General features: G+C 43.9%; 1 protein-coding gene across 1 annotated transcript in view; it reads left to right on the top strand.

Moving 5' to 3' along the window:
- LOC123746470 (solute carrier family 49 member 4) overlaps nt 1-26,941 on the top strand; it is a 308,306-nt gene that overhangs the window by 252,717 nt on the left and 28,648 nt on the right. The gene's annotated exons all lie outside the window — the stretch shown is intronic.

Raw genomic sequence — 26,941 nt, 5'->3', positions numbered from 1 at the left:
ACCCTGAGATGTTGAATGACGTCTGGGCTACAGGCCTTAATTGTAGTTCATCTGCCAACCTTTTAGTGACATATGTTCTCTGGGACCCTTGGTCAAACAACCCACGGGTATGGACCTTGGCCCTCTTATTCAGGATGGTAATTTTGGCAGTAGGCAAAGTTGTATTACCTTTAGACTTTGCCGATTGGACACTCTTCGTTTGTTGCACCTTGCAGTACTGTACTGTGGTGGGAATGCTATCTTCCACCTTGGGTCTTGAATACGTTAATTTCGTATATTTGCACAGTGCTGCATGGTGCCTACCTCTTCTACACCTGTTGCAGGTGTTGAATTGGGTATCACAATAGTCTATGTTGTGTGACTTGAGACACCTTGCACATCTCCCTAATTCCTGGAGTCGCTTAATACGAGTGTCTCTGGTTGGATAATTAGCACAACAGTATGTTGAATGTTTCTTTTTTGCAGAACATACATGTCCCCCAGCCTACTGCACGTTTGGAAGTTACCGGTTTGGGTGAACTAGTAACAGTAGGCTTGGAGGATTCTGCTGCATTGTCAGATTTTCTGCAACTTGATATTAGAGTAATTGACTGATGTTTATTTGGGGTAGTTGTTTTACCCTTTAATTGACTATTATTTTCTATTTCTGAAGGCTTGCATGACGCTTTAACTTCCTCATTTGCACGTCGGTTGTTTATAATGGAATGTAAACCTCAGTGATGTCCTGTACTGTCAGGATGGTGTTATGTTGATGTGCATATAGTTCATCTAGTATATCGCTGGACAATTTTCGTTGAAGGACTACTTTGGTCATCCATTTACTAGTAGTTATATCAACCTTAAGACTGAATGTTCTTAGTAGCGACTCAAACTCCATGCTGAAGGATTATAATGAGTCAGCAGTCTGATGAGGTTGAGGTAAATCCAGCAATTGTAGCACTAGATGTATGACAGTTTTCTCATTACCAGCATTATCCATATTGGCTAGTTGATAAAGCCTTGTGGGGCTTGTACTTGGGCTGCTCATAATGCTGAACAAGTACTGATGGTAGCCTAGGGTAAAAATTCTGCACTCACTAGGCGATAATCCTACCTCTTCTAGAGGTTAGCACTTAAAATTAATACACATTATATATATATATATATATATATATATATATATATATATATATATATATATATATATATATATATATATATATATATATATATATATATATATTAGTATATTTTGGTAGCAGTCTTTCCTGTAGACATATTTTATTAAATATGACCGAAAAAGTAAGATTAATAATTCTAACACGAATTTTCTCAATCTTTCGTACATTATGCTTCACTGTTGGAGGTAAATCAAAAATCACTTCTCCAAAATTCATTTTTATTTCTAGTCTGACACGACACGGGCGCGTTTCGAAAAACTTATTACATTTTCAAAGACTTCACAAATACACAACTGATTAGAACTTGCGTTTCCCTGATTTTATATCTACATTTGAGTGAGGTGGGAAGGGTGATGTGGCATTACATTTGAGTAAGGTGGGAAGGATGATGTGGCATTAGAGGATATTAATAGGGTATTAAAAGTATCAACACAAGACAGAACACGAAACAATGGATATTGAATAGAAGTGTTTGTAGAAAGCCTATTGGTCCATATTTCTTGATGCTTCTATATTGGAGCGGAGTCTTGAGGTGGGTAGAATATAGTTGTGCAATAATTGGCTGTTGATTGCTGGTGTTGACTTCTTGATGTGTAGTGCCTCGCAAACGTCTAGCCGCCTGCTATCGCTGTATCTATCGATGATTTCTGTGTTGTTTACTAGGATTTCTCTGGCGATGGTTTGGTTATGGGAAGAGATTATATGTTCCTTAATGGAGCCCTGTTGTTTATGCATCGTTAAACGCCTAGAAAGAGATGTTGTTGTCTTGCCTATATACTGGGTTTTTTGGAGCTTACAGTCCCCAAGTGGGCATTTGAAGGCATAGACGACGTTAGTCTCTTTTAAAGCGTTCTGTTTCGTGTCTGGAGAGTTTCTCATGAGTAGGCTGGCCGTTTTTCTGGTTTTATAGTAAATCGTCAGTTGTATCCTCTGATTTTTGTCTGTAGGGATAACGTTTCTATTAACAATATCTTTCAGGACCCTTTCCTCTGTTTTATGAGCTGTGGAAAAGAAGTTCCTGTAAAATAGTCTAATAGGGGGTATAGGTGTTGTGTTAGTTGTCTCTTCGGAGGTTGCATGGCTTTTCACTTTCCTTCTTATGATGTCTTCGATGAAACCATTGGAGAAGCCGTTATTGACTAGAACCTGCCTTACCCTACAGAGTTCTTCGTCGACTTGCTTCCATTCTGAGCTGTGGCTGAGAGCACGGTCGACGTATGCGTTAACAACACTCCTCTTGTACCTGTCAGGGCAGTCGCTGTTGGCATTTAGGCACATTCCTATGTTTGTTTCCTTTGTGTAGACTGCAGTGTGGAAACCTCCGCCCTTTTCCATGACTGTTACATCTAGAAAAGGCAGCTTCCCATCCTTTTCCGTCTCGTAAGTGAAACGCAGCACGGAACTCTGCTCAAATGCCTCCTTCAGCTCCTGCAGATGTCTGACATCAGGTACCTGTGTAAAAATGTCGTCAACATACCTGCAGTATATGGCCGGTTTCAAGTTCATGTCGACTAAGACTTTTTGCTCGATGGTACCCATGTAGAAGTTTGCAAACAGGACACCTAGGGGAGAACCCATAGCGACCCCATCTACTTGCTTATACATGTGTCCATCCGGGCTCAAGAAGGGTGCCTCTTTAGTACAAGCTTGGAGTAGTTTCCTCAGAATACTTTCTGGCATGTCAAGAGGAGTACAGGCTGGATCACGATACACTCTGTCGGCTATCATTCCGATTGTCTCGTCCACAGGTACGTTGGTAAACAGCGATTCTACGTCCAACGAGGCTCTTATCCCTGTGGCCCGTGCGCCCCGCAGTAAGTCCACAAATTCCTTTGGAGACTTCAGGCTGAAGGCGCAAGGAACATAAGGAGTCAGCAGGCCGTTGAGTCGCTTCGCCAATCTGTACGTGGGTGTGGGTATCTGGCTAATGATTGGCCGAAGTGGGTTTCCAGGCTTGTGCGTCTTGACATTTCCATACGCATATCCAGGTTTATATTCCCCAATGATCTTTGGCAGGTGGAGTCCGGATTTCTTGGCGTTCAGAGTTTCGATCAGTTTGTTGACCTTTGCTTTTAATTCGGCTGTAGTGTCCTTCGTTACCCTTTGGAACTTAGTTTGGTCAGAGAGTATGATGTTCATTTTCGCCAGATATTCGTCTTTTTTAAGAATGACATATATTGGCGACTTGTCACCTCTCCTGACAACTATCTCCTTGTTCTCACGAAGGCTTTTAGCTGCCGCTCTAAGCTCGGGGGACAGTATGGTGCTTCTGTAGTTGCCTCGATTCTTTCCTCCTTCTGCAATAAGTTCTGCTTGTAAGGTATCTTTGGTAGTGACCTTCTTTTGTGTCTCGAGGTCGAATATGTCGTCCAACAGAATTTCCAACTCCACTTTCCGGGCCATTTCACTCGGTCTGGACATAACATGACAGTTTATGCCCAGATTTAGGAGAGTGACTTGGTCCTCAGTGAGGTTAATTCCTGCAAGGTTCAGGAAGCCATCTCTTGGTCGTGGAATTGCCATAGGTCCTCCATATAATGTTGTTAGTTTCTTGATAATCCTTGTTTCAGTGCTGAGGTGATGTTGGTCTGTGAGGATGTCGAGGTGTTGTTCAATGCGGGTACGGATACTATGGTCGATGTTGCTATTTCTCCACTCGTTTGTAGCATGAAGTAGTTGAATCTTGAAGTAGAAAGAATCGAGGCAACTACAGAAGCACCATACTGTCCCCCGAGCTTAGAGCGGCAGCTAAAAGCCTTCGTGAGAACAAGGAGATAGTTGTCAGGAGAGGTGACAAGTCGCCAATATATGTCATTCTTAAAAAAGACGAATATCTGGCGAAAATGAACATCATACTCTCTGACCAAACTAAGTTCCAAAGGGTAACGAAGGACACTACAGCCGAATTAAAAGCAAAGGTCAACAAACTGATCGAAACTGTGAACGCCAAGAAATCCGGACTCCACCTGCCAAAGATCATTGGGGAATATAAACCTGGATATGCGTATGGAAATGTCAAGACGCACAAGCCTGGAAACCCACTTCGGCCAATCATTAGCCAGATACCCACACCCACGTACAGATTGGCGAAGCGACTCAACGGCCTGCTGACTCCTTATGTTCCTTGCGCCTTCAGCCTGAAGTCTCCAAAGGAATTTGTGGACTTACTGCGGGGCGCACGGGCCACAGGGATAAGAGCCTCGTTGGACGTAGAATCGCTGTTTACCAACGTACCTGTGGACGAGACAATCGGAATGATAGCCGACAGAGTGTATCGTGATCCAGCCTGTACTCCTCTTGACATGCCAGAAAGTATTCTGAGGAAACTACTCCAAGCTTGTACTAAAGAGGCACCCTTCTTGAGCCCGGATGGACACATGTATAAGCAAGTAGATGGGGTCGCTATGGGTTCTCCCCTAGGTGTCCTGTTTGCAAACTTCTACATGGGTACCATCGAGCAAAAAGTCTTAGTCGACATGAACTTGAAACCGGCCATATACTGCAGGTATGTTGACGACATTTTTACACAGGTACCTGATGTCAGACATCTGCAGGAGCTGAAGGAGGCATTTGAGCAGAGTTCCGTGCTGCGTTTCACTTACGAGACGGAAAAGGATGGGAAGCTGCCTTTTCTAGATGTAACAGTCATGGAAAAGGGCGGAGGTTTCCACACTGCAGTCTACACAAAGGAAACAAACATAGGAATGTGCCTAAATGCCAACAGCGACTGCCCTGACAGGTACAAGAGGAGTGTTGTTAACGCATACGTCGACCGTGCTCTCAGCCACAGCTCAGAATGGAAGCAAGTCGACGAAGAACTCTGTAGGGTAAGGCAGGTTCTAGTCAATAACGGCTTCTCCAATGGTTTCATCGAAGACATCATAAGAAGGAAAGTGAAAAGCCATGCAACCTCCGAAGAGACAACTAACACAACACCTATACCCCCTATTAGACTATTTTACAGGAACTTCTTTTCCACAGCTCATAAAACAGAGGAAAGGGTCCTGAAAGATATTGTTAATAGAAACGTTATCCCTACAGACAAAAATCAGAGGATACAACTGACGATTTACTATAAAACCAGAAAAACGGCCAGCCTACTCATGAGAAACTCTCCAGACACGAAACAGAACGCTTTAAAAGAGACTAACGTCGTCTATGCCTTCAAATGCCCACTTGGGGACTGTAAGCTCCAAAAAACCCAGTATATAGGCAAGACAACAACATCTCTTTCTAGGCGTTTAACGATGCATAAACAACAGGGCTCCATTAAGGAACATATAATCTCTTCCCATAACCAAACCATCGCCAGAGAAATCCTAGTAAACAACACAGAAATCATCGATAGATACAGCGATAGCAGGCGGCTAGACGTTTGCGAGGCACTACACATCAAGAAGTCAACACCAGCAATCAACAGCCAATTATTGCACAACTATATTCTACCCACCTCAAGACTCCGCTCCAATATAGAAGCATCAAGAAATATGGACCAATAGGCTTTCTACAAACACTTCTATTCAATATCCATTGTTTCGTGTTCTGTCTTGTGTTGATACTTTTAATACCCTATTAATATCCTCTAATGCCACATCATCCTTCCCACCTTACTCAAATGTAATGCCACATCACCCTTCCCACCTCACTCAAATGTAGATATAAAATCAGGGAAACGCAAGTTCTAATCAGTTGTGTATTTGTGAAGTCTTTGAAAATGTAATAAGTTTTACGAAACGCGCCCGTGTCGCGTCAGACTAGAAATAAAAATGAATTTTGGAGAAGTGATTTTTGATTTACCTCCAACAGTGAAGCATAATGTACGAAAGATTGAGAAAATTCGTGTTAGAATTATTAATCTTACTTTTTCGGTCATATTTAATAAAATATATATATATATATATATATATATATATATATATATATATATATATATATATATATATATATATATATATATATATATATATATATATATATATATATATATTAGTATATTTTGGTAGCAGTCTTTCCTGTAGACATATATTATTAAATATGACCGAAAAAGTAAGATTAATAATTCTAACACGAATTTTCTCAATCTTTCGTACATTACGCTTCACTGTTGGAGGTAAATCAAAAATCAATTCTCCAAAATTCATTTTTATTTCTAGTCTGACGCGACACGGGCGCGTTTCGTAAAACTTATTACATTTTCAAAGACTTTAGTTCACAAATACACAACTGAATAGAACTTACGTATCTCCGATTTTATATCTACATTTGAGTGAGGTGGAAGGGGTGATGTGGCATTAACACAAGACAGAACAATTAATACCCTATTAATACCACATTTTGTTCTGTCTTGTGTTAATGCCACATCACCCCTTCCACCTCACTCAAATGTAGATATAAAATCGGAGATACGTAAGTTCTATTCAGTTGTGTATTTGTGAACTAAAGTCTTTGAAAATGTAATAAGTTTTACGAAACGCGCCCGTGTCGCGTCAGACTAGAAATAAAAATGAATTTTGGAGAATTGATTTTTTATTTACCTCCAACAGTGAAGCGTAATGTACGAAAGATTGAGAAAATTCGTGTTAGAATTATTAATCTTACTTTTTCGGTCATATTTAATAATATATATATATATATATATATATATATATATATATATATATATATATATATATATATATATATATATATATATATATATATATATATATATAATCATTCACACTAATGATTTGAGTGATAAACCAGTGTCACTGGAAGTACCTTTAGGTTTGCTCTTCTATATCACCCTAGGATGGTATAGACACTACTTAATCACTCAAAGGTGTAATGATCATAAGTAAATTATTATATATACAACTCAACTCGAGTTGATAAAAATTACACCCAAAATAGGGTCTGCACCGTTCATTAATGGTGCTAGGTTGTTCAATATAGTACAACTAGACTATGGTAATAATGGGACTAGGATGAACAATAAATAGTTCAACTAGTCAATGGTAATAGAGGACTAGGTTATCTATAAACACTAGTCAATGTATATCCTACCCTGTTGTGGGTTGGCAATTGGTAAATATTATATTGTGAACACTAGTGCAATATATATTAAATAATTCTCTATTTTGGAGAAATAATATACACGCTTATTGATAATAGCCTCTTAATTAGCCTCTATGAAACTTCTAATATTATCAAGAAGTATTAAATATTATTAGTGACCTCACGAAATTAACTCCACAAAATTCGTGGATAATCTCTCACGAAATTTAACACCTCGAAATCCGTAAAAATCTCGCGAAGACACAGCTACTAATTTGGCTGGCTTCAATATAAGTGCTGTCACGGAATAAGAACCCACCAAATCTGTGGGTGACCCTGAAACTGCTGATGAGGCTGAACTGAACTGGAGGGGGGGGGGGCTCCTGAGCTCGCTCGAGGCAACGCCGCCGTCTTTGACTGGCTTTGTATAAATCACACTGCACTAGTATATTTAATGAATCCACTGGTTAACTGGTTCATCCGGTACTAAGATTACCAAATAATCTGTCATCTGACTCGAAGATGACCAATAATGTGGGCTCAAAGGACCAAATAATCCGGTTCCGAAGGTCCAAATAATCTGGTTCGAAGGACCAAATAGTGTGGAAACCGACCTGTGAGATTTATACGTATTTAATTCATATGAATTTATATAGAATTTATATTTACATTAATTTATATATTTAGATAGCAATTTGTATGATGTTAAGTGGACTGTATTTCTGCAATAATCTCACAAATCGTTCCTCTACCATTAGGGGGGGGTTATATTGAATTTATATATATGCAGCCAATCAAACTACAGTATTAAACTACATATATTAGTAATCATTGAAGAGGTTCCTTATCTTATTATACAGCAGGCTTAGTTCACAAGATATAACTAGGATGTAGACACCAAATTTCCTCTTGTGAGGTAGCTTCCATCACCCAGAAACTGATTACAAAGCATGCTTCCTCTTCTTGACCTGTCAAAAGCACTAGCTGTAAAGCCAGAATCCTAATATATGACAGCTATATCAGAGAAAACAATGTAATTGATAAAATAAAGACCAAGGCTTAATTACCTTTTTTTAATAGGCTGTTCGCATTCTAACCGGTATGCCCTATCTACTGACATTAATGGCCAAAAATGATTAGATAAATGGGTTTTGGCAGAACACTTTCCTTGTATTTGTTGACAGCGTGTTGATGATGGCAGACCTTTGGTTTCCATAACACTTCGTCCAAGAGAAATTAACAGGAGCCGAATTTGCTCCCGTGCACCTCTAGTCATAAACAACAACAGCTGACCACTCCCTACTCACTACAAAACTGGCCTACATTGTCCAGATATCAGAAAGTGATAGAAGGGTCACATTTACTTTGATACTAATCATTAAGTTAATTAAAATGAGATGTTTTATGATGGTAAAATCAAAAGACTAATGTATTTAAGAATAATTCCCAGCAGAATAGCTGGTGAATTTATAATAGTATGTGGCAATGATATCCCGTTTTCTATAGACAGAAAATTCCACTACAAGCTACACTTCTATGGGTAACTTGTTTATACAATGCAGCAACAATATCTGCAATTGCATGATATTATTAAATGGTGTCGGATTTTTCGACACTCATGTCCTTGTCACGTGGTCTCCACGAGGCTGAGTTTTAGTTGGGCTGCAAAGCCTAATAAAGCATAAGAGTTCAGCTATCCCTTTGTTTGCTAGAATTTCCCACACTTAGCGTAGATTCTTCCCTCCTCGTCCAAATAACTGGGGATCAAGCCCCAAGGTTTATTGAGCGTATAATCGGTCCAGACCCCATGTCTTGCGCTTCGTGCTAATGGTCTAGTGGTGGCAGGAGAAGGAGACTCTTGAGTGTTCTATAGGTCTGATACCACGTTGTGAGGTTGTGGAATCTTAGCCGGTCAAAACGGCTGAGACCAAGTGGCGTGAGATTCGGCTTAGAGTACCTCTGGGGTTCCTTTGGTAGAAGAGTATAAAATAGAATACAGGTCGGGGTCAAGAACGGAGTAGAGCCTACATCCCCCCCCCCCCTCTGTGTTACAAAATTATCTCAAGATAACCTCAAGATTTCGTGATTGAAGTCCCCCATGATGAGCAGATGGGATATATTTCTCAATTATAGTGTTAACTGCCATGTTGTTGTTGTCATACTCTTGCCTGGGTCTTGTCATTTGGTGGAGGGTTGTATATCACTGCTACTACTACTTTTGGTGCTCCCGTTGTCATGGTGCTTGTTATGTAGTTTCTGAATACTTCGCAGCCCAGGATGACCATCTCCTTGAAACTCCATTCCCTTCTCATTAATAGGGCAAACCCCAACTCCTCCCTTTCCCTCCCTCTCTTTCCTTATTACAGTGTAGTGCTGGGTGTGCGCGCGCGCGCGTGTGTATGTGTCTGTGTGTTTGTACTCACCTAGTTGTGCTTGAAGGGGGGGTTGAGCTTTGGCTCTTTGGTTCCTCCTCTCAACCGTCAATCAACTGATATACAGATTCCTGAGCCTACTGGGCTCTATCATATCTACATTTCGGACTGTGTATGGAGTTAGCCTCCACCACATCACTGCCTAATGCATTCCACTTGTTAACTACTCTGACATTGAAAAAGTTCTTTCTAACGTCCCTGTGGCTCATTTGGGTACTCAGTCTCCACCTGTGTGCCCCTTGTTCAAGTTCCACTCGTGTTAAAAGGTTAATCTTTATCTACCCCTGTCAATTCTTCTGAGAATTTTGTTGGTAGTGATCATGTCTTCCCTTACTCTTCTGACTTCCAGTGTGGTTAGGTGCATCTCATGCAGCCTTTCCTCGTAACTCATGCCTCTTAGTTCTGGGACAAGTCTAGTGGCATACCTCTGAACTTTTTCCACCTTCATCTTGTACTTGACAAAGTACGGGCTCCATGCTGGGACAGCATACTCCAGGATTGGTCTTACATATGCGGTGTACAAGGTTCTGAAGGATTCCTTACACAGGTTCCTGAAGACTGTTCTGATGTTAGCCAGCCTCACATATGCCGCAGATGTAATTATTTTTATGTTGGCTCCAGGGGACAGGTTTGGTGTGATATCAACTCCTAGATCTTTCTCTCTGTCTGTTTCATGAAGTACTTCATTTCCCATTCAATATCCTGAGTCTGGCCTCCCGTTTCCACCGCCTAGTTTCATGACCTTGCATTTACTCGGGTTGAACTTTAGTAGCCATTTGTGGCTACTAAAGTTCATTCATTCAGTCTGTCTAGGTCATTCAGTCTGTCTAGGTTATCTTGTAGCCTCTTATTATCATCCCCTGTTTTAATCCTCCTCATATTTTTTGCATTATCAGCAAACAATGAGAGGAACGATTCTATACCCACTGGGATATCATTTTCATATATTGGAAACAGTATAGGTCCATGGACTGAACCCTGCGAGACTCCACTTGTAACGTCTCGCCAGTCTAAGGCATCACCCCTCAGAGTGACTCGCATTCTTCTGTTGCTTAGGTACTCCCTTGTCTAATGGGGTACCTTCCCTTTCACTCCATGGAGCCTGCTTCTCCAACTTTCTCACTAGCCTCTTGTGTGGTACTGTATTCACCTAGTTATACTCACCTAGTTTGTGCTTGCAAGGGTTGAGCATTTGTCTCTTTGGTCATGCCACTCAACCGTCAAGCAACTGGTGTACAGATTTCTGAGCAAACTGGGCTCTATCATATCTACATTTCAGACTGTGTATGGAGTCAGCCTCCACCACATCACTTCCTAGTGCATTCCATTTATTAACTACTCTGACACTGAAAAAACTCTTTCTAACGTCTCTGTGGCTCATATGGGTACTACGTTTCCCCCTGTGTTCCCTTGTTCGTGTTTCACCCGTGCTGAAGAGTTAGGCTTTGTCCACCCCTCTGAATACCCCTGAGAATTTTGTAGGTGGTTATCATGTCTCCCCTTACTCTTCTGTTTTACAGGGACGTGAGGTTCAGTTCCTTTAGCCTTTCCTCGTAGCTCATTCCTCTCAGTTCCGGGAAGAGCCTGGTGGCATACCGCTAAATCTTCTCTAACTTTAACCTGTGTTTAACTAGGTGTAGACTCCAGTCTGGAGCTGCATATTCCAAGATTAGTCTGACATAAGTGCTATACAGAGTCCTGAACGATTCCTTACACAAGTTTCTAAAGGCGGTTCTTATGTTGGCCAACCTAGCATATGCCGCTGATGATATCCTTTTGATGTGGGCCTCTGGGGACAGGTTCGGTGTGATATCAACCCCCCAGATCTTTCTCTCTATTTGACTCTTGCAGGATTTCACCTCCCAGATGGTACCTTGTGTTCATCTTCCTGCTCCCTTCGCCTATTTTCATTACTTTACACTTTCCTGAGTTGAACTTTAGCAGCCATTTTCTAGACCATTCCTCCAGTTTGTCCAGGTCATCCTGTAGTCTCTGTCTATCTTCAACTGTCTTGATTCTTCTCAGAATTTTTGCATCATCTGCAAACATTGAGAGGAATGAGTCTATACCCTCCGGTAGATCGTTTACATATATATTAAAAACAGGATCGGCCCAAGTACTGAGCCCTGTGGGACTCCGCTGGTGACATCTCGCAAACTTTCTTTTCTCTCCCCCTCACCGTTCGTCGCTGTTTCCTGTGGCTTAAGTACTCCTTTATCCACTAGAGCACCTTCCCTTTTACTCCTAATTGTTGCTCCAACTTTTTTAACAGCCTTGTATGGGGTACTGTTTCAGAGGCTTTCTGGCAGTCCAGGAAAATGCAGTCTGCCCACCCATCTCTTTCCTTCCAAATTTTTGTTGCCTAGTCATAGAATTCTATTAAACCTGTGAGGCACGATTTACCATCTCTGAACCCATGTTGGTAGTGTGTTACAAAGTTGTTTTGCTCCAGATGTTCCACTAGCATTATTCGCACAATCTTCTCCATCAGCTTGCATAGTATGCAAGTTAGGGACACTGGCCTGTAGTTCAGTGCCTCCTGTCTATCCCCCTTGTTGTATATTGGGACTACATGAGCCGTCTTCCAAATTTTTAGCAATTCCCCTTTCCTAGTGATTTGTTATACACTATGGAGAGTGGCAGGCACAGTGCTTCTGCTCCTTCCATTAGCATCCATGGGGAGATTCCATCCAGGGCTATAGCCTTTGTCACATCCACTCTAGCAAGAGCTATGTGTATTCATCTAGTTGTGCTTGCGGGGGATGAGCTGTGCTCTTTTTGAACTACTATTCCCCCCCCCCTCACCACACACAAACCCAGGAAGCAGCCCGTGACAGCTGACTAACTCCCAGGTACCTATTTACTGCTAGGTGACAGGGGCATTAGGGTGAAAGAAACTCTGCCCATCGTTTCTCGCCGGCGTCAGGAATCGAACCCGGGTCACAGGATCACGTGTCCAGCGTGCTATCCACACAGTCACCGGTGCCCGGTGGCGTGTGTGGATGGTGTGTGTGTGTGTACTCACCTAATTGTACTCAGTTGTGCTTGCAGGGGTTGAGCTCTGGCTTTTTGGTCCTACCTCCACCTCTCAATAATCAATCAACTGATGTACAGGTTCCTGAGCTATTAGGCTCTATCATATCTGCACTGGAAACTCTGTATGGAGTATGAATCTACCACCTCACTTCCGAATGCATTCCATTTGTCAACCACTCTGACACTAAAAAAGTTCTTTCTAATATTTCTGTGGCACATTTGGGTACTCAATTTCTACCTATGTCCCCTTTTGTGTGTGACCTTTGTGTTAAATAGCCTGTCTTTATCTTCCCTATCAATTCCTTTGAAAATCTTGTATGTGGTGATCTTGTTTCCCCTAACTCTTCTGTCTTCCAGTGACGTGAGGTTTAATTCCTATAGGCTCTCATCGTAGCTCATACCCCTCAGCTCGGATACTAGTCTGGTGGCAAACCTTTGAACCTTTTCCAGTTTAGTCTTATGCTTGATTAGATATGGACTCCATGATGGAGCTGCATTCTCCCAGGATTGGTCTGACAAATGTGGCATACAAAGTTCTAAATGATTCCTTACACATGTTTCTAAAGCCCGCTCTTATGTTTGCCTGCCTGGCATATGCTGGTGTTGTTATTCTCTTGATATTGGCTTTAGAAGACAGGTCTGGCATGATATCAACTCCCGAGTCTTTCTCTCTTTCTCAGACACTTGTGTGTGTGTGTGTATTCACCTCGTTGTATTCACCTAGTTGTGCTTGCGGGGGTTAATTCACACTGTGTCGGTTTCACTCAGGACACTCAATAGATCTGCAGTGTTAATCAAATCCCGGCGATTCCACTACCTCTAGGTACATGTTGTCCACGCTTAATGGTAGTCACCGGTGACTTCACCTTCAACATTGGCCAGCCCTCACATTGTGTCGTCACGATGTCCCAATACCCCACATCTGCTCTCCTGAAACACACTAGCAAAGGGTTTCAGCAATAAGCTGACAGGGGCCTCAAATAATCGTATACAGGAGTAGCTTACACCCTGGCAGAAATATCTAGCAACACACTAGCAGCACTTTAATTATTCAACAGATGCACTACTGTCGTCTTGTAACTCTTCTTGGCCAAATCCCAGGTACGTCGGTCCATACGACACTTCATAAATCCTGCAGCTATCACACTGCTACTACCGATGGCAGCCACTTTGTCCTCTCACAGAACCAAGTCAAGAGTTCTGGACTGCCCAAGGTGAACTGTCCTCCTCAGCTCCATCGCCTCCTTACATCACCTCTGTGAATATGTATGTTTGAATAAAACTTTATTAAGTAATAAAACATCATTAGCCAGACAGACAGTACACTGGGTGACCTTTGGATAACACCCTTCCACTGGGAAATTGAAATTGTAATTGCTTTCACAACCCAGATGGCATTGATATCGTTACGCCACCCTCCAGAGGTCATCATCATCGACCTCCCTTTCTAACTGAGATTTGAAACAGGAGCCTCTCACCGACGCCACACCACCGCTAACAGATGGCGTTGTTTGCGTTGCAACTAATACCTGGGAGTTGGAATGCAGGTCCATAGATGGCACCGAAATTGCCACTCCACACTCCGGCAACGGTGTCGGTACCGTTACAATTTTTATCATTTCCCTCCCTCTCCCTAGTCCTTTCTAACGCTGTCAAGTTTAGTTCCATTAGTCTGTCTTCGTACTTCATCCCTCACAGCTCTGGGACGAGTTTCGTTGCAAACTTATGCACGTTTTTGCGTGCTTATGTGTTTTTTAAGATAGGCACTCAACGATGAGGCGGCATACTCTAAGACTAGCCTCACGTTGGTGGTATACAATGATCATAAAGCCTTTTAGTTCATGTTTCTGAAGGATGTTCTGACTTTTGCCAGAGTAAAGTATGTGGCTGGCGTTATTCTATATATGTGAGCCTCTGGAGTTAGGTTTGGCATTATGTCCAATCCCAGGTCTTTTTTCTCAAAACGATGTAGGGAGGTAGATTTCATTCATCGTATATTGGCCTTTGTTTCTCCTGGCTCCTGTCCCCATTTCCATCACTTTGCTCTTGTTAGTGGTTTAACTTTAGCAGCCATTTCTAGGACCAGCTCTGCAACCTGTTCAAATCATCTTGAAGAATCTTACAATCTTCTTCAGTCTTAACCCTTGTCATTAGTTTTGCACCATCTGCAAACATTGACATAAAAGACTCGACTCCTGCAGTCATGTCATTTACATAAATGAGATGACTTCTCATTACTATCTCATAAATGAGATAGTATGGGACCCAGCACCGATCCTGGAGGCACCCGGCTTTTTACTCTATGCTCACCCCTCACTGTAACGCTCTGCTTCCTATTGCTTAGGTACTCTCTAATTCAATGGAGCACCCACCAGTTACTATTCCCTGTTTCTCCAGTTTATGCACCAGCCTCTTATGGTGTCAAAGGTTTTCCGACAGCCCAAGAAAATGCAGTCCACCAATTCTTCTCTTTCCTGCATAATCTATGTCACCTGATTGTATAATTCTATTAAGCAAGTGAGGTAAGATTTACCCTCCCTGAACCCCTGTTAGTGGTGTGTCACGAAGTCCCTTCTCTCCTGGTGTGTTACTATGTTTTTACTCACTATCTTCTCCATCAACTTGCATGGTATACAATTTAAGGACACTAGCCTGTTCAGTGCCACTTGTCTGTCTCCCGTTTTGTTAGCTACATTAGCCGTCTTCCACATTTCTTTTAGGTCTCCCGTTTCAAGTGACCTACTATACACTATGGAGAGTGAGAAGCAAAGTTTTTTATGCACACTCTTTCAATACCCATGGTGAGATTCCGTCCGGACCAACAGCCATTTTCACGTTCAGATCCAGTAGATGCCTCTAGACCTCATCTCTTGTAATTTCGAACCCTTCCAAGGCCGTCTGGTTTATGGCTACCTCTCCTAACGCAGTGACCTCACCTCGTTATATTATGAAGAACTCCTTAAACCTCTTGTTGAATTCTTCACAGACCTCTTTGTCATTATCTGTGTACCTGTCCTCACTTCTTCCTGCCCTGTGTGTGTGTGTGTGTGTGAGTGTGTGTGTGTGTGTGTGTATGTGTGTGTGTGTGTGTGTGTGTGTGTGTGTGTGTGTGTGTGTGTGTGTGTGTGTGTGTGTGTGTGTGTGTGTGTGTGTGTGTGTGTGTGTGTGTGTGTGTGTGTGTGTGTCTCTATGTGTGTGTACTCACCTAATTGTGCTTGCGGGGTTTAAGCTTTGGCTCTTTGGTCCCGCCTCTCAACTGTCAATCAAATGGTGTACAGATTCCTGAGCCTACTGGGCTCTATCATATCTACATATGAAACTGTGTATGGAGTCAGCCTCCACCACATCACTTCCTAGTGCATTACATTTATTAACTACTCTGACACTGTAAAAAATCGTTCTAACGTCTCCGTGGCTCATCTGGGTACTAAGTTTCCACCTGTGTCCCCTTGTTCGTGACCCACCCATGCTGAAGAGTTTGTCCACCCTGTCAATTCCCCTGAGAATTTTGAAGGTGGTTATCATGTCTCCCCTTACTCTTCTGTTTTCCAGGGATGTGAGTTTAGCACCTTTAGCCTTTCCTCGTAGCTCATTCCTCTCAGTTCCGGGACGAGCCTGGTGGCATACCGCTGAATCTTCTCTAATTCAGAATCTGTGTACTCACCTAGTTGTGTTTGCGGGGGTTGAGCTCTGGCTCTGTGGTCCCGCCTCTCAACCGTCAATCAACAGGTGTACAGATTCCTGAGCCTATTGGGCTCTATCATATCTACACTTGAAACTGTGTATGGAGTCAGCCTCCACCACATCACTTCCTAATGCATTCCATTTGTCAACCACTCTGACACTAAAAAAGTTCTTTCTAATGTCTCTGTGGCTCATTTGGGCACTCAGTTTCCACCTGTGTCCCCTTGTGCGTGTTCCCCTTGTGTTAAATAGACTGTCTTTATCTACCCTATCAATTCCCTTCAGAATCTTGAATGTGGTGATCATGTCCTCCCTAACTCTTCTGTCTTCCAACGAAGTGAGGTTTAATTCCCGTAGTCTCTCCTCGTAGCTCATACCTCTCAGCTCGGGTACTAGTCTGGTGGCAAACCTTTGAACCTTTTCCAGTTTAGTCTTATCCTTGACTAGATATGGACTCCATGCTGCGGCTGCATACTCCAGGATTGGCCTGACATATGTGGTTTACAAAGTTCTGAATGATTCTTTACACAAGTTTCTGAATGCCGTTCGTATGTTGGCCAGCCTGGCATATGCCGCAGATGTTATCCGCTTGATATGTGCTGCAGGAGACAGTTCTGGCGTGATATCAACCCCGAAGTCTTTTTCCTTCTCTGACTACTGAGGAATTTCCTCTCCCAGATGATACGTTGTATCTGGCCTCCTGCTCCCTACACCTATCTTCATTGCATTACATTTGGTTGGGTTAAACTCTACCAACCATTTGTTCGACCATTCCTTCAGCTTGTCTAGGTCTTCTTGAAGCCTCAAACAGTCCTCTTCTGTTTTAATCCTTCTCATAATTTTAGCATCGTCCGCAAACATTGAGAGAAATGAATCGATACCCTCTGGGAGATCATTTACATATATCAGAAACAAGATAGGACCGAGTACAGAGCCCTGTGGGACTCCACTGGTGACATCTCGCCAATCGGAGGTCTCACCCCTCACCGTAACTCTCTGCTTCCTATTGCTTAGATACTCCCTTATCCACTGGAGCACCTTACCAGCTACACCTGCCTGTCTCTCCAGCTTATGTACCAGCCTCTTATGCGGTACTGTGTCAAAGGCTTTCCGACAATCCAAGAAAATGCAGTCTGCCCAGCCCTCTCTTTCTTGCTTAATCTTTGTCACCTGATCGTAGAATTCTATCAAGCCTGTAAGGCAAGATTTACCCTCCCTGAACCCATGTTGGCGATTTGTCACGAAGTCCCTTCTCTCCAGATGTGTTACCAGGTTTTTTCTCACGATCTTCTCCATCACCTTGCATGGTATACAAGTCAAGGACACTGGCCTGTAGTTCAGTGCCTCTTGCCTGTCGCCCTTTTTGTATATTGGGACCACATTCGCCGTCTTCCATATTTCTGGTAGGTCTCCCGTCTCCAGTGACTTACTATACACTATGGAGAGTGGCAAGCAAAGTGCCTCTGCACACTCTTTCAGTATCCATGGTGAGATCCCATCTGGACCAACAGACTTTCTAACATCCAGATCCAGCAGGTGTCTCTTGACCTCCTCTCTCGTAGTTTCGAACTCTTCCAAGGCCGCCTGGTTTACCTCCCTTTCTCCTAGCACAGTGACCTCACCTTGTTCTATTGTGAAGACCTCCTGGAACCTCTTGTTGAGTTCTTCACACACCTCTCTGTCATTCTCTGTATACCTGTCCTCGCCTGTTCGAAGTTTCAATACCTGTTCTTTCATTGTTGTTTTCCTTCTGATGTGACTGTGGAGTAGCTTTGGTTTGGTCTTGTCTTTGTTTGCTATATCATTTTCAAAACTTTTCTCTGCTTCTCTTCTCACCCTGACGTACTTATTCCTGGTTCTCTGGTATCTCTCTCTGCTTTCTGGTGTTCTGTTATTCCGGAAGTTCCTCCACGCCCTTTTGTTCAGTATCTTCGCTTCCATACATGTCCTATTATACCATGGATTCTTCTGTTGCTTCTCGGATTTTTCCCTTTGGGCCAGGATGAACCTGTTTACTGCCTCCTGACACTTTTGGGTAACATAGTCCATCATACCCTGTACGGACTTATCTCTGAGGTCTGTGTCCCAAGGTATTTCAGTCCACCACATCACTGCCTAATGCATTCCATCCGTTAACTACTCTGACACTGAAAAAGTTCCTTCTAACGTCACTGTGGCTCATGTGGGTACTCAGTTTCCACCTGTGTCCCCTTGTTCGCGTCCCACCAGTGTTGAATAGTTCATCCTTGTTTACCCGGTCGATTCCTCTGAGGATTATGTAGGTTGTGATCATGTCTCCCCTTACTCTTCTGTCTTCCAGTGTCGTAAGGTGCATTTCCCGTAGCCTTTCCTCGTAATTCATGCCTCTTAGTTCTGGGACTAGTCTAGTGGCATACCCTTGAACTTTTTCCAGCTTCGTCTTGTGCTTGACAAGGTACGGGCTCCATGCTGGGGCCGCATACTCCAGGATTGGTCTTACATATGTGGTGTACAAGATTCTGAATGATTCCTTACACAGGTTCCTGAACGCTGTTCTGATGTTAGCCAGCCTCGCATATGCCGCAGACGTTATTCTTTTTATGTGGGCTTCAGGAGACAGGTTTGGTGTGATATCGACTCCTAGATCTTTCTCTCTGTTCGTTTCATTAAGTTCTTCACCTCCTATTCTGTATCCTGTGTTTGGCCTCCTATTTCCACCCCCTAGTTTCATTACTTTGCATTTACTCGGGTTGAACTTCAACAGCCATTTGTTGGACCATTCACTCAGTCTGTCTAGGTCATATTGTAGCCTCCTACTATCGTCCTCAGTTTCAATCCTCCTCATAATTTTTGCATCATCGGCAAACATTGAGAGAAATGATTCTATACCCTCTGGGAGATCATTTACATATATCAGACACAGTATAGGTCCAAGGACTGACCCCTGCGGGACTCCACTCGTAACGTCTCGCCAATCTAAGACCTCACCCCTCACACTGACTCGTTGTCTCCTGTTGCATAGGTACTCCTGTATCCAACGGAGTACCTTACCTTTCACTCCAGCCTGCATCTCCAGCTTTTTCACTAGCCTCTTGTGTGGCACTGTATCAAAAGCTTTCTGACAATCCAAAAATATGCAGTCTGCCCATCCTTCTCTTTCTTGCCTTATTTTTGTTGCCTGGTCGTAGAATTCAAGTAACCCTGTGAGGCAAGACCTGCCATCCCTTATTCCATGTTGATGCTGTGTTACAAAGTTCTTTCGCTCCAGGTGCTCCACTAGCTTTCTTCGCACAATCTTCACCATCAGCTTGTTTGGTATGCAGGTTAGGGACAATGGCCTGTAATTCAGTCCCTTCTGTCTATCCCCTTTCTTGTATATCGGGACTACGTTAGCTGCTTTCCAAATTTCTGGCAGTTCCCCTGTTGCCAGTGATTTGTTATACACTATGGAGAGTGGGAGGCACAGTTCTTCTGCTCCTTCCTTTAGTATCCAAGGGGAGATTCCATCTGGGCCTATAGCCTTTGTCACATCCAACTCTAGTAAACACTTCCTTACTTCCCCGCTGGTAATCTCAAACTCTTCCAGTGGTTCCTGGTTAGCTATTCCCTCTCTTATCTCTGGGATTTCTCCTTGCTCTAAGGTGAAGACCTCTTGGAACTTCTTATTCAGTTCCTCACACACTTCCTTGTCGTTTGTAGTGAATCCTTCTGCCTCTATCCTTAATTTCATAACCTGTTCCTTTACTGATGTTTTTCTCCTGATGTGGCTATGCAGCAATTTAGGCTGAGTCTTTGCCCTGCCTGCGATGTCATTTTCGTATTGTCTTTCTGCCTCTCTTCTCATCCTGACATATTCATTCCTGGCATTCTGGTATCTTTCTCTGCTCTCCAGTGTCCTGTTATTCCTATAGTTTCTCCATGCCCTTTTACTTTGCTGCTTAGCTAGCCTACATCTCTGATTAAACCATGGGTTTCTCACCTTCATTTCACTGTTTTCCTTTTGGGCTGGGACAAACTTGTTTGCTGCGTCCTTGCATTTTTGCATGATGTAGTCCATCATATCTTGGGCCGTCTTTTCCCTGAGCTCTGTTTCCCATGCTATATCTGTTAGGAATTTTCTCATCTCCTCATAGTTTCCCTTTCGGTATGCTAACCTTTTGGTTTCGGTATCCCTCCTCGAGTTCAATAACCCTTCTTCAATCAGGTACTCAAACACCAATACACTGTGGTCGCTCATTCCTACTGGTGAAAGGGGGAGGGTTGAGGGGGGTGAGAGGAGGAGGTTTGGGGGGATGAGGGAGAAGGGGGGGTTTGGGGGGGCAGTAAAGGGGGGAGGCTTGGGGGGCATGGGGGGGAAAGGGAAGGCTGAGGTGGGTGAGGAAGAGTGGAGGGTTTTGGGGTGTAGTGGAGAGGGGAAGGCTTAGGTGGGGTGGGGGAGAGTGGGGGGCGGGGGAGAACGGAGGGCTTGTGGGTGGGAGAGATGGAAGGGCATGTGGGAGAAGGGAGGGCTTGGGGGATGGGGAAGAAGGGAGGTCCTAGGGGGAGGGGGGAGTGGGAGGAGGGGGAAGAGTGGGAGGTGAGGGGTGGGTGGGGGGAGGGTGCCTTAGGTGGGTACTTAGTGGGGGGCTGACAGGGGTTGGGGCAGGTAGGTTGTCTGTTGGGTAGAATGTGGGGGTGGTGCTGCACTCCCTGTGGCTAGTGCACTGTTTGAGGAGGGTTCCCCATTCCCCTCTGAGATTGCAGGGATCAGGGTTGTGGCTCCCTGATTCCTTTCTCTCTCCCTGCGCTCCTTCCTCGCGTCTGCTGCCTGCTTTCTCTCTTCCCTTGTCATATCCCTCTGCAGGAATACTCTTTTGAACTTCTCTACATTTCCTAGACAGCACTTCCTTTCTAACAGTTCCTCTTTCGCGATTTCGCTCATGAATACCATCTTTATCATTCGGTCTCTGTCCTTGTTGTACTTTCCAAGCCTGAAAACCTTTTCAACATTTTGTTCAGCTCCCTCCATCCTTACCTCTTTAAGGATCCCTTTAACCATGTTTTTGTCCTTGTCTCTCCGCTCCTTTGGTCTGGTCCCTGTTTGCTCTTTAATGCCTGCTACTACGACTGCTCTTTTTCTCTCTATCAGCCGGCTAGTACATCTAGCTGCTTCCTGAGAGGAGGCCACTTCCATGGCAACTTCCTTAACTGCCGACCTAGCTTCAGGGCTCGTTTTAAGTATTTCAGCAAATGAGAGCTGAGGTGTGGAGGTCCCCTCCACAGTAGCATTCCTGTCTTCCTGAGGCACGGTTTGTGTCTGGTATTGTGGAGAAGTCTCCTTCAGGCATCTTATCTCCTCCTTTGCTGCCCTTAGTTCATCCTGCAGGTTGGCAACTGTCTCCCTCATTACCCTCAGTCCTTCACTGAATACATCCCACATTTGCTGGAATACTCCCTTCATCCAGGCTTCCTGTTCCACCCCATCCTCTGAATTTGTTCCTGTCGCGATTATCATCCTGCGTCTGTCCCCCCGAGTTCGAGCTTCCATGTCTTCCCTATGAGAGAGAGAGAGAGAGAGAGAGAGAGAGAGAGAGAGAGAGAGAGAGAGAGAGAGAGAGAGAGAGAGAGAGAGAGAGAGAGAGAGAGAGAGAGAGAGAGAGAGAGAGAGAGAGAGAGAGAGAGAGAGAGAGAGAGAGAGAGAGAGAAAGGGGGAGAGAGAGAAAGGGGGAGAGAGAGAGGGGGAGAGAGAGAGAGAGGGAGAGAGAGAGAGAGAGAGAGAGAGAGAGAGAGAGAGAGAGAGAGAGAGAGAGAGAGAGAGAGAGAGAGAGAGAGAGAGAGAGAGAGAGAGAGAGAGAGAGAGAGAGAGAGAGAGAGAGAGAGAGTGAGAGAGAGAGAGAGAGAGAGAGAGAGAGAGAGAGAGAGAGTGAGAGAGAGAGAGAGAGAGAGAGAGAGAGAGAGAGAGAGAGAGAGAGAGAGAGAGAGAGAGAGAGAGAGAGAGAGAGAGAGAGAGAGAGAGAGAGAGAGAGAGAGAGAGAGAGAGAGGGAGAGCAGGAGAGAGAGAGAGAGAGAGAGAGAGAGAGAGAGGGAGAGCAGGAGAGAGATAGTGGGAGAGATAGAGAGTGGGAGAGAGAGAGATTGGAAGAGAGCTAGTGGGAGAGGGAGAGAGCGGGGAGGGGAAGAGTGTGTGTATGGGCGATGCGGGGGACTGGGGGCGGGGGGGGGGGGGGGGGCGGAGATGGCGACCAGGTCAGATCGGGGGGGTTAAGAGCGGGGGGGGGGGGGGGGATAGTAAGGTCCTGATCCCAGGTGTTAATGCCTTTTCTCCTGACTGAACGATTGTGTGTGTGCGTGTGTGCGTGGTTTTCTGTTTTAGCGTGTGCACACTTGTGTGCGTGTATACGTACGTGGGCGGGCGTGCGTGTGTTTACTAGTTGTGTTTTTGCGGGGGTTTAGCTTTGCTCTTTCGGCCCGCCTCTCAACTGTCAATCAACTGTTTACTAACTTTTTTTTTTCCCACACCACACACACACACACCCCAGGAAGCAGCCCGTGACAGCTGACTAACTCCCAGGTACCTATTTACTGCTAGGTAACAGGGGCACTTAGGGTGAAAGAAACTGCCCATTTGTTTCTGCCTCGTGCGGGAATCGAATCCGCGCCACAGAATTACGAGTCCTGCGCGCTATCCACCAGGCTATGAGGCCCCTTTAATGTGTGTGTGTGTGTATGTGTGTGTGTGTGTGTGTGTGTGTGTGTAGTTACCTGCTTGCCTAACTGTGCTTGTGGGGGTTGAGCTCTGGCTCTTTGGTCCCGCCTCTCAACAGTCAATCAACTGATGTACAGGTTCCTGAGCCTACTGGCCTCCATCAAATCTACGTATGAAACTGTGTATGGAGTCTGCCTCCACCACATCATTACTTAATGCATTCCATTTACTAACTACTCTGACACCGAAAAAATTCTTTCTATTGTCTCTGTGGCTCATTTGGGCACTATGTTTCCACCTGGGTCCCTTTGTTCGTGTCCCGCCCGCGCTAAAGAGTTTGTCTTTGTCCACCCTGTCAATTCCCCTGAGAATTTTGAAGGTGATTATCATGTCTCCCCTTACTCTTCTGTTTTCCAGGGAAGTGAGGTTCAGCTCCTTTAGCCTTTCTTCATAGCTCATACCTCTCAGTTCTCGGACGAGTCTGGTGGCATACCGGTGAATCTTCTCTAACTTAGGAAATGTATATGTTTATCTCTCAGAATGTTTGGTAATATGTTTATTGTTTGTGATGTGTGTCTATGTATGTATTAACACGATGTACTGAACGGGGTGAGAATAGCTTGAGCTACCTTATCCCTTTGATGGGTATTTTACCTCAATAAACTTATTTCAATTTCAATTTCAATTTCTCTAACTTTGTCTTGTGTAAACTTGATATGGACTCCAGGCTGGAGCTGCATATTTTAGGATTGGTCTGACATAAGTGGTATACAGGGTCCTGAACAATTCCTTACACAAGATTCTTATGGCGCTTCTTATGTTGGTCAACCTAGCATATGCCGCTGATGATATCATTTTGATATGGACCTCTGGGGACAAGTTCGGTATGATATCAGCCGCCAGATCTTTCTCTCTATTTGACTCTTGCAGGATTTCACCTCCCAAATGGTTCCTTGTGTTCACCCTTCTGCTCCCTTCGCCTAATTTCATTATTTTCCACTTTTTTTAGTTGAACTTTAGTAGCCATTTTCTAGACCATTCCTCCAGTTTGTCCAGGTCGTCCTGTAGTCTCTGTCTATTTTCATCAGTCTTGATTCTTCCCATAATTTTTGCCTCATCAGCAAATATTGAGGGGAATAAGTCTATACCCTCTGGAAGATCGTTTACATATATTAGAAACAGGATGGTTCCAAGTACAGAGCTCTGTGGGACTCCGCTGGTGACATCTCGCCACTCTGATATCTCCCCCCCTCACAGTTACTCACTGTTCCCTGCTACGTAGATACTCCATTATCCACTGGAGCACCTTACCTTTTACTCCTGCCTGTTGTACCAACTTTTGTAACAACCTTGCATTGGGAACTGTGTCAAAGGCTTTCTGACAGTCCAAGAAAATGTAGTCTGCCCACCCTTCTCTTTATTGCCTAATTTTTGTTGCTTAATCATAGAATTCTATTAAACTTGTGAAGCACGATTTACCATCTCATAACCTATGCTGGTGGTGTGTTACAAATCTATTTCCCTCCAGATGCTCTATGAACCTTTTCTTCATGATTTTCTCCATCACCTTGCATGGTATACAAGTTAGGGAAACTGGCCTGTAGTTCAGGCCTCTCGACTGTCACCCTTTTTGTATATTTGGGACTATATAAGCTGTTTTGCAGCTTTTCGGTAGGTCTCCTGTTTCCAGTGACCTATTATACACCATAGAGAGTGGCACACTTAGTGCATCTGCACCTTCCTTTCATATCCGTGGTGAGATTCTGTCAGGCCCAGCCGCCTTTGTCACATTCAGCTCCAACAGATTGCTTTTTAACCTCATTTTCTGATGAGGTCAAAATCTTCCAAGGTTGCTTGGTTTGTTTCCTCCTCATTAAGTGCAGGGGCTTCTCCGTGTTATTTTGTGAAGATCTCCTGGAATCTCTTGTTGAGTTCTTCACACACCTCCTTGTCATTCTCTGTGTATCTGTTCTCATCTTTTCTCAGTTTCATTACTTGTTCCTTCACTGCTGTTTTCCTCCTGATGTGACTGTGGAGCAGTTTTGGTTGGATCTTGGCTTTACTTGCAATGTCATTTTCATACTGTCTCTCTGCTTCTCTCCTCACTCTAAGGTACTCATTTCTTGCCCTCTGATATCTTTCCCTGCTCTGTGGTGTTCTCTTATTCCTGTAGTTCCTCCATGTACTTTTACTCATTTTTTTGCTACCTTACATATTCCTGGTTGAGCCATGGATTCTTCTGTTACTTTTCGTTTTTCTCCTTTTGGAAAGGGATAAACCTGTCTGTAGCTTCCTGGCTCTTCTGGGTGACGTAGTCTATCATATCCTGTACAGTCTTCTCTTTGAGTTCTGCTTCCCATGGTATTTCCTTTACGAAGTTCCTCATCTCGTCATGTTTTCCTCTTCGGTAACTTAGTCTTTTCCCTTCCGATCCCATTCATGGATAGGTTATCCCTACCTCCACCAGATACTCAAATGTCAATACACTGTGGTCACTCATTCCTATGGGGGACTCAAATTTGACTTCCATTATTTCTGACTCATTCAAGTTGAGTATCAGGTAGAGTCTAGCTGGTTCGTCATTTCCTTTCATTCTTGTGGGTTCCCTGACATGATGGCTCAGAAAGTTCCTTGTTGCCACTTCCAAGAGTTTAGCTATCCATGTATCCGCACCTCCATGAGGGTCCCCATTCTCCCAGTCTCTCTTTCCATGGTTGAAATCGGCCATGATTAAGAGTCTTGAGCCATTCCTGCAGGCAACTGAAGCTGCTCTCTTTATCTAACCTGTCAATTCCTCTGAGAATCTTGTACGTGGTGATCATATCCCTCCTAACTTTTCTGTCTTCTAACGACGTGAGGTTTGATTCCCGTAGTCTCTCCACGTAGCTCATACCTCTCAGCCCGGGTACTAGTCTGGTGGCAAACCTTTGAATTTTTCCCAGTTTGGTCGATTGCTTGACTTGATATGGACTCCATGCTGGGGCTGCATACTCCAGGATTGGTATGACATAGGTAGTATACAAAGTTCTGAATGATTTCTTGCACAATTGTTTAAATGCCGTTCTTATGTTAGCCAACCTGGCATATGCTGCTGATGTTATCCTCTTGATATGAGCTTAAGGGGACAGGTCTGGCGTGTTATCAACCCCCAGGTCTTTCTCTCTCTCTGACTCTTGAAGAATTTCGTCTCCCAAATGATACCTTGTAACTGGCCTCCTGCTCCCTACACCTATCTTCATTACATTACATTTGCTTGGGTTAAACTCTAACAACCATTTGTTCGACCATTCCTTAAGTTTGTCTAGGTCTTCTTGAAGCCTCAAGCAGTCCTCCTCTGTCTTAATCCTTCACATAATTTTGGCATCGTCAGCAAACATTGAGAGGAATGAGTCTATACCCTCCGGGAGATCATTTATGTATATCAGAAACAGGATAGAACCGAGTACAGAGCCCTGTGAGACTCCACTGGTGACTTCGTGCCAATCTGAGGTCTCATCCCCTCACTGTAACTCTTTGCTTCCTATTGCTTAGGTATTCCCTTATCCACTGGAGCATTTTACCAGTTACTCCTGACTGTCTCTCCAGCTTATGTACCAACCTCTTATGGGGGACTGTATCAGAGGCATTCCGACAGTCCAAAAAAAATGCTGTCTGCCCACCCTTCTCTTTCTTGCTTAATCTTTGTCACCTGATCGTAGAATTCTATTAAGCCAGTAAGGCAAGATTTACCCTCCCTGAACCCATGTTGGCGATTTGTCACGAAGTCCCTTCTCTCCAGATGTGTTACTAGATTTTTTATCACGATCTTCTCCATCACTTTGCATTGTATACAAGTTAAGGACACTGCCTGTAGTTCAGTGCCTCTTGTCTGTCACCCTTTTTGTATATTGGGACCACATTAGCCGCCTTCCATATTTCTGGTAGGTCTC

This window comes from Procambarus clarkii, chromosome 90, assembly GCF_040958095.1.
Source record: "Procambarus clarkii isolate CNS0578487 chromosome 90, FALCON_Pclarkii_2.0, whole genome shotgun sequence".
Classification (NCBI taxonomy): Eukaryota; Metazoa; Arthropoda; class Malacostraca; order Decapoda; family Cambaridae; genus Procambarus; species Procambarus clarkii.
The sequence above is the reverse complement of the archived record's forward strand: the minus strand, read 5'-3'. Positions and strand labels throughout refer to the sequence as shown.